The sequence below is a fragment of the Apteryx rowi genome, unplaced genomic scaffold (genome assembly GCF_003343035.1).
Source record: "Apteryx rowi isolate R43461 unplaced genomic scaffold, aptRow1 scaffold_224, whole genome shotgun sequence".
In the NCBI taxonomy this organism is placed as follows: Eukaryota; Metazoa; Chordata; class Aves; order Apterygiformes; family Apterygidae; genus Apteryx; species Apteryx rowi.
This window is the reverse complement of record NW_020448575.1, coordinates 432,865-440,763: the sequence shown is the minus strand read 5'-3', so window position 1 is coordinate 440,763 and position 7,899 is coordinate 432,865. Positions and strand designations below refer to the sequence as shown.

Genomic DNA, 7,899 nt, shown 5'->3' with positions numbered 1-7,899 from the left:
AAACTGCGCGTTGCTTCCCGCTAGTCGGTCCCCGAGGCGAGATGCTGCAGAGCTCTGTTTTTCGGGTCAAACCGCTTGCGGTTCAGCCGGGCGGTTTCGGCAGGAAACCTTCCCCACGGCACCCGGCCTCCAGGCAGGCTGCGAGGCGGGAAGGGCTGGGAAGGAGACCCCGACGTTACCGCGGCTTCTCCCTTCCGCAGCGAGCGCGGCTCTTCGACGCCGCCTCCCGCCACGATCCCCGGCCGGGCTCTGCCTGCCCGTGGGCACCTCTGAACGCTGGCAGGGGGGCACGAGAGCCGGAGAAACTCCCCTTCCTCACTGGGCAGGTTTTGCGGCACCGCGGTGAAGAAAGCTCCGAGATGAAGAAAGCTCCCACCGTCTCGGTTCCTGAAACGCTCGGTGCAATGAACTTTGCAATCATCGCGAGCGTTAGGTGCGGTGGCTGAGCAGTTGGGCTGCCAGAGTTGGTGCAAAACTCTGCTGGGAGATGAGATGTTGGTGACTCGCGTGTGTGCCGCTGTGTTGGGAGCGATAGGAAATAGCCCGGTAATTCTATTGCAACTATTGCGCCAACTAACGCAAAGGCCTTTAAGATTAAATGGTGAACCTTCATGCCTTGAGACCAACTTCTTGATGGTCTGCAAACAGCAGAGGGAGACCCTTGCGGAGGAGCGGAAGGAGACAACAAGAAAGGCTGTTCACAGCTAGCGTTGCTGCTGATTGCAGCGTTTCTTCTCAGCAGTTTCTCGGCTGCCTGTGCAGGAACCGGCGGCTGCGTTTCCAGCATGTCTAGGGGCATGACCGCTTAAGGAGCAAAACTCCTGCGAAACAGGCAGTTTTGAAAACTGAGGTCTTTTTCCACGATATCCTCCAAGCGTGTAGACCTCTTGCATGCGCGTGGAAAACAGCTTAAAAACGAGCAAAGAGCCACGCGGGTTCCCCCTGGAGCCATGCCCCCAGCCGCTCCGCCTCGGCTTGTCCCTTCGGCGCTGCCGGCGCCGCGAGGGCGATTCCCGCACGCCGTGAGGGCGATTCCCGCGCCACACTCCCTGCACACGTCGGCCCCTCTGGGACGGGATCCTGGTCCTCGGGGCTGGCTGAAGCCTTACAAATACTCTTGGAGATCAGGGCTTTGGATCTGCGGCTGGTAGTTTCTCTCTTTATGAATTAAATAACAGGCATTTCTGGTCTGTGATGGTTTGGAAAGTTCTTGTTGTGCAAGTGTTTTTGGTGGAAACACTGTCGTTTTTGCAGGAAGCCAGAAGACGACGGTGGCCGTAGCAGAAATAACAAAAACAGGTTTAAACATATCTCGCCTGCAAAGCGTGCCATGGCGAAGCCGCTGCACCTGCCTGCGCGCTGGGGCTGGAGCCGGGGGAGACGCGCGCTGCAGATAGCGGCAGTTTCGGTTTTGCAGCCTTTATCGGCTGCTGGCAGACGGCGCTCGGGGAGGAAGGAAGTGCAAGACCGAGGCCAAGGAAGGCGAAACGCGGCGCCGGGGCCGGGGTGGGGGGCACCAGCTCAACCATTACCAATTTCCAGGGACTCGGGATGGTTTTCTTGTTGGTTAGCGCGCGTCTGTCCTGTAGCCCAGATGTCGATGGCCAGATTAAGCSGTCTCATTTGAAACATTTTTAATTGGTAGGTTTTAAAACACGCTTTGGGGACTGGCAGAAGAGAGCTTCACCCGGCAGCGCAAGCTGCAGCCTCTGCAGGCGGAGATGCGGCTTTGGTGCGCAAGCACTTCCCCTAGCATCGCCTTTTTTTTTTAATAGCTGAAAGTAATTTTTGGTTCTTTAAGAAAATATATATGCAAACCACAGCCCGTCGCCATGGTTACTACTGTATGCTACTGAGAATAGCTTATTTCATGTTCTTAGACCTATAGGGTTTGGAAAGCGTAATTCTGGCAGCCTTTCACTGCTTCCCCTCTAGCTAGGCCACCATCCTGCTGTTGCAAAAGTAAAAAAAAAAAAAAAAAAGACGAGGCATGTGCAGCTAGGCCGGCGCGCGGCGGAGCAGAGCAGAGCAGAGCAGAGCGCGGCGGAGGTGGCGGCCGCGCCGGGGCAGCGCTCAGCGCTCAGACGTGACCCGCGCATGAGGCAAACCAGGTAAGAGCCGCGCTTTTTATCCCGCTTCCTAAGCCTCGTCCCGCAGCGCAGGTTCGCTGCAGAGCAGCGTAGCAGTTGTTCAGCAGCTCGCGGTAAGTCGTTCAGGGAGCTGAATTACTTTTTTTGGGTCTACGCTGCATTGCACACACTTTGTCAGGTGCATCTTGGTATCTGGAATTAAGTTAGGAAAACTTTAAATAATACGTTAAAGAAATTAGCACTAAATGTAGAAAGTTTGTTATGCAAAGTTTAAGTTAAAAAAAAGAAAAGTAATTATTAAGAATATTAAAAGTAGTGGCTAGTCTCTTAGAATTGGGTTTCCAAACTCAGTTTGCAACTTTCTCGTGGCTGTAGTTTGAGGAGAAAGTGCTCCTTGCAGGGCGGGGAGTTGTTCTGGGGCTCTGAACAAGGAACGGGCCATTTCCRTGAGCTCAAGTGACAAACCCAGCGCTGGAGGAGACCGCCAGAGTGCATTTGGGTGGATCTTTGTGTTTTCTTGTGCTTTGCTTACTTGTGTTTTGTAAGCTAATCTTCCCTGGTGCTTTCTCTGCTGGAAGAGTTGAAACTTAGACTTTCGCATGTCTGAAGAGCTGCATCGATCGTTTTGTAGCAGCTTATTTTTGCAATTAGTTGCAATACAGTCCCAGGCTGAAAACGTCGTTGCCTTGCTTGTGCTGCAACAGCGCTGTTGGGTGTTTCCGTAACGGAGGCCGAACCCTGCTCATCCGGCCGTGGTTCCCGTTGATTCCAGGCAAAAGCAGGGACGTGGGTCCCGGTAAAACGCCGAGCAGCTGCTTTGGGACCACCATCCTCTCGGCCGGCTCTTTGTTGCAGGGAATTATCTGTAAAGTCTACAATAAATTAGAACGACATTAATCCCTTGATGCTGAACCCTCGACTTCCTGGTATGAAATATATTGCTGCCAGGGAATGTCCCACCGCTTTTCTATGATTAAATATTATGCTGGATTGAAGCCAGAGTCCACCTGGACTGAGCTTCTGTGCTTCTCGTGAGAGAGGTTAAGCTAAATGGAGGGAGACCCCTGCTCCCGACAGCTGAATCCCAGCACTAATTAAAGAGCAATAAAGAAGTCATCCTTGCAGAGAACTCAAAGGACATAGCATATATCATAATTATTCACTGGGAAATTAATAGTGTGGACTTTACTCCTTTATGTGCCGGTAGACTAGTAGAGATTTGCCTAAACATTTTATTACTTTTAATAAAAATATTAAAGAAATCACTTAACATTTGCACAAGGCTTTAAAATAAAAGCGCAATGCAGTGCAAGTGCCAAGTCCGAAATAGGTACATTAGCCTTGCTAAAATGCACATATGGATCATATCGTTAAAACAACAAGATCTCTCTTGATATCGCAGCGYGAGATAGCTCGCCTCCATGTTGCCGCCAAGTAAAAGCGGAAGTTCTTTAGTAGAGAATTTACGYTGTATCACAAGATGTAAGGCTTGCTTTCTTTAAAGGCCACACTGAAATCTAACGTCAGACTTTTGGAGAACGTGAGTTTYATGAGAGCTGAGCAGACGAGAGCGTAAGGAAGCGACGGCTTCTCCGGGGTCGTCGTAATGTGCTCGGGCCGCGTTTGCAGCGGCTGGTGCTCGCGCCGCTCACGAAATCCGGCACAGAAAAGCACAGAAAGGGAAAACTGGAGCACCGGGCTGGTTGGGTGGTTGTCGCTTTGCAGCCATTTGATACGGCCAAATGAGACCACAGGACGTGCTTTGAGCTGCGCTGATTTGCGCTGCGCTTTGCAGGGGGTCTCGCTGGTGGTGGTGGTGGTGGTGGTTGCAGCCTGGGTTCTCGGGACGAGAGCGAGCCGCCGTCCCGGCCGGTCGCCGGGTGTCAGCGTCCTCTCGGCCCTTGAGCCTGTTCATCCTTCGGGGGCAGGTGGCATAAACGCTGAAGGGGGAAAGTCCTGCTTTCGGGGCGCAGCTGGAGGCGCCAGACGCTGCACGAACCTTTCCTGCCCGTTTCTGCTCCTGCTGCGCTGCCCCGGGGCAGGGGCAGGGGCAGGGGCAGGGGCAGGTGAGCGCCCGGCGCTGCCCTCGCGCGCGGGGGGAGAATTACGTTTCACCCGCGTCGCGCCTCGAGTGCCCGACCCGTCGCTCCGCAGCCCTGGGGCCCTGCCGCTCCTCCGATCTAAACTCGGCTGCRGTTCACTACTGCTTTTTTCTTTATTTTTTTGCTTCTGCAGAGATAAGGAACCTGGCGGAATAACAGAGACATTCGTAGCTGCAAAGAGAAAACGTAAATGTATTTTCACCCCTAAAGGCAATTGCGTGTTACGGGACGACCCGCTGCTCAGGCTTCTCCCTTTGCCGGCTCGCGCGGTTTTTCGCCCTCCTCGCCTGCGCAGGGCAGCGGGGTTTCGGGGCTGTTTGGCAGGGTTTGGAGGTCAGGCCCTCGCTTTGCTTTCCTGCGGCCCGCGTTGACCCGCCGCTAACGAGTTCCTCTTTTCTGCRGCCTCGCCAGCGGCAATGACGCGCGGCGGCTCCCGAAACAGGACGCACCGCGTCTTTCAAAATACTCTCTGCGTGCTCGACAAGTTTCTTTCCTCCCTTCTCTCCTAATTTAAATCTTTTCGTCTGAACGACATATGAAGCTCGATGTAGCATGAGGTATTTTGTCATCTCTGCCGGGAAGACAATTAGCCCGTTGTTTTGCTCGGGATCCCGGCGGATGATCTGGGAGACCCCAAAATCCGTTGTCTGAGCTTTGCTTGGCCTAATGATTTCTTTCCTCGTCACCGTGCCCTGCCTGGACATCTTGTTACCGGAGAGCTTGGGCCTGATGTCGGTATTCCAGAGTTTAATGCATCGTAACCTGCATAAACCTATATAAAACAGGGCACGCTCAATATAGAATATAGCAAGAAACTACATCCCACATGAATTAGGCGCAGAATCGATGATAAAGCAAACAAGATGTGTGTTCTGTGTAAGGAGGAATGTGTTTTGACCTTAGTTTTCAGTGCACGTCTGCCTCAGAAGGGAGGTCTAGCGGCTGGAAATCCCCGGCCGGAGAGGGGCCGGAGAGCGGTTCTGCAGAGCAGACGCAGCGAACCAGAAACAGCTTCTCGGTTCAGCGTGGGATCACAGGTCAAAACGGACGTGACCGGAGAGTCAGGCTAAATTAATAAATATATCAATGCAAAACTAAATTAGTAAATGTATCAATGCAAAACTAAATTAATAAATATATCAATGCAAAACTAAGCTAGTAAATGTATCAACGCAACCAGGCCCTTTAAAGCTGGGGCAAGGGGGCAGCAGCTGCCGCAGCCTGGCGGTGCATTTGGGTGTTCAACAGTACACGCTTTGCGTCGCTGCTGAGGCCCTATAAGGAACCACGTTTGAGGCATCGGTTATCTTTTAAAGCTAAGTGTGTGCATGGAAAAAAGTCATTTGTGCAGACACTGCTCTATTGGAGCTATTTCAGAGGAATGTGGGCAATGAAGAGTTTGTGCAGAAAAATTTGTGACCGGAACAAAGTTTTGCTGTGAGAAAGCCCAGGGAGCTGGTGGAAGCATCGAGCAGGGAAACGGGCTCCCGCGTCTCTCTGCGATAGGACAGGAACAGGAAAAGCAACAGATGATCCGTTGTAATGTGCATTCCCAGGCCATCGAGCCACGTGCAACCAGTGTTGAAGGCATCCGAGCGGCTGCGTCTGTAGCCCCTGAAGGGTGTAATTCTGGGCAATCGCTTGAAATTTCAGAAGTCAACAGATGCTCCGTGTGTATAAATTAATAAAAGTAGCATTCGGCTGCAGTGGAGATGCCACTTGGTACTATTTTTTTTTTTCTGTTTAAGAGTAAAAATAAAGACATTCTGGAACAAGTGATTATGGATAAGAAACGGTGCTCAGAATTATAAACACAAATTAAAAGATTTGGGGGAAAAGGCAAGCGTGAGAGGGAGAAGGCAGAAAGACGAAGTTCTAGCTGACCGACAACCTTGGTGGAAAAGCAAAGTAGAGACAAGGTGTCTGCATCGACAGAGCTGTTTAACACGAGCAGGTTCCACTCCTGGGGCTGAAATAAGCATTTTTCATCGCTTTCTCCGACGCCCCCGTAGTCTCGCGGGTGYGTCTGCTGCTCGCCCGCACTGGTGACCAACACCAGCGTCGCTCGCGGTTTAAAAAAACGCACAGCCCAGGAATCCCAGTTTGGGGAGCCGGGAGAGGCCGAACTGACTGGTGGGAACTGGGAGAGGCTGAATCGGACGGTGGGAGCCGGGAGAGGCCGAACCGGACGGCATCCAGCCCGGCGCGTTGCCACGGCTCCGGCGCAGCAGCGGCATCCAAACCAGTAACGATGAACCGGGTCCGAACCGGAGTAAAATCGCCCAGGCGCGCGCGGCAGAGGTGACGCCGCCTGTGTACCGTACTAGCCCCACGGTGACGGTTTTCTAAGTCGTTCCCTGTGGATGGAAGCGGAAATTGAGATTGGAAGCTTAAGGGAAAAAAGAATAGTTGAAAGCGAGTTTTTGAAGGTATATACAAATATCCATTGAAATGTACTCAGTCTTAAACAAGGAACAGTTGTTTCATACAGTGCAATATTTTCAAACAAACTGCTAAGCACAACGTCTCCCGGAATCAGTGCAAGCGTCCGCGGGTTACGGGCTCGAGTTGCCTTGACACCGAAAGAGCGAGTTAAAGGGTTCTGCCGCCGATTTTATTAAAACAGTAAAATATTGCGTAGGGAGCTGAAAAACAGTTACCAAAGGCACGGGCGTCTTCTGTGGGAAATGCCGGAAAAGGTAAGCATTAAAAACACAGGAGGAGGAATGCTGTAAGCCTTGGGCACGATGTGAGAGCGCAGCGCGGGCCAGAAAGAGTAAAACCCCCGGAAAAGAGAGGTGGGAGGGGGAGCGCCGCCCCGGCGGGACCGTCCCGCTGCCGGCCGCCTCCGCGGGCCAGGGCGCTGCACCGGCTCTCCCTCGGCCCTCTCCTCGGCAGCCTTCCCCCGCTTTTCCACCTTTTTGCTCTTCCTAGAAATTACCAGGTTCTGATACCGGCTTGGAAATTTCCTTCCCTGTGTTGAAGAAACCTGAGGGATTTTTAGAGATAAGCTGTGTTTAGCTGTGAGCCGGACCATTAGGTGGCCCTCAGGGATGACACGCTGCGAACGTTTTGGGGAATTTTGGAGACGTTTGGGAGACGCTCCGAGACGGGAGTGGGCGGGCAGCGAGAGCCGCAGGCGGTGCTTGTCCGCTTGTAGACGTCGACCTGTGTTTCTCTCTAGCTGCGGTTCAGTGTGCAAAAAGTAGAAGTTTGCAACGCACTTTTTTCTTTTTTTTTCTCCAAAGATGAAGAAACAGTGAAAAACTGAGCAAAAGGGCAGTCATTTCCCCTGGCTTAGAAACAAGGCAAGAACTCTTCTCTCATCAGAGCACCAGCAGTTCTGGGGGGAGTCTGGAAAAAAATAACATTTGAATCGATAAAAGCAGCTGAAGAATAATTGCCCCAAATTGCCTGAAAGCCCGGAGGCCGGACCGCAGCGAGTGGCAATTTCGGGAAGAGCTTTTTGCGGGCGATGTTCTCCGCTCCCTTCCCCCACCCCATTTTCTCTTTCTTTTGCTCATCTTTGCCTCCAGTGTCCGTCTTCCGCGGGGTTCGTTGGTTTTTGGGGTTTTCTTCTATCGCTTATCCGCAGGGTGCGGCGCGGGGGGCGTGGTTTGCCGCGGGGGGCGTGGTTTGCCGCGGGGGGCGTGGCGCTGGGCGGAGGGGCGTGGCTTGGTGCCGGAGGTGTGGCGTTCGGGCGGAGG

General features: G+C 52.8%; 1 protein-coding gene across 9 annotated transcripts in view; it reads left to right on the top strand.

Annotated features, from left to right (window-relative positions):
• Window positions 1–1,484: 1,484 nt before the first annotated feature.
• The window catches only part of MBNL1 (muscleblind like splicing regulator 1), a 111,263-nt gene continuing 104,848 nt past the window's right edge, over window positions 1,485–7,899 (top strand). For 2 of the 9 annotated variants that reach the window (XM_026065156.1, XM_026065155.1), the window contains exon 1: window positions 1,485–2,111. The gene's annotated coding sequence lies outside the window, so the exon portion shown is untranslated. The remainder of the gene's footprint in view (window positions 2,112–7,899) is intronic. The other 7 variants (XM_026065157.1, XM_026065152.1, XM_026065151.1 and 4 more) reach the window with 6 other exon arrangements.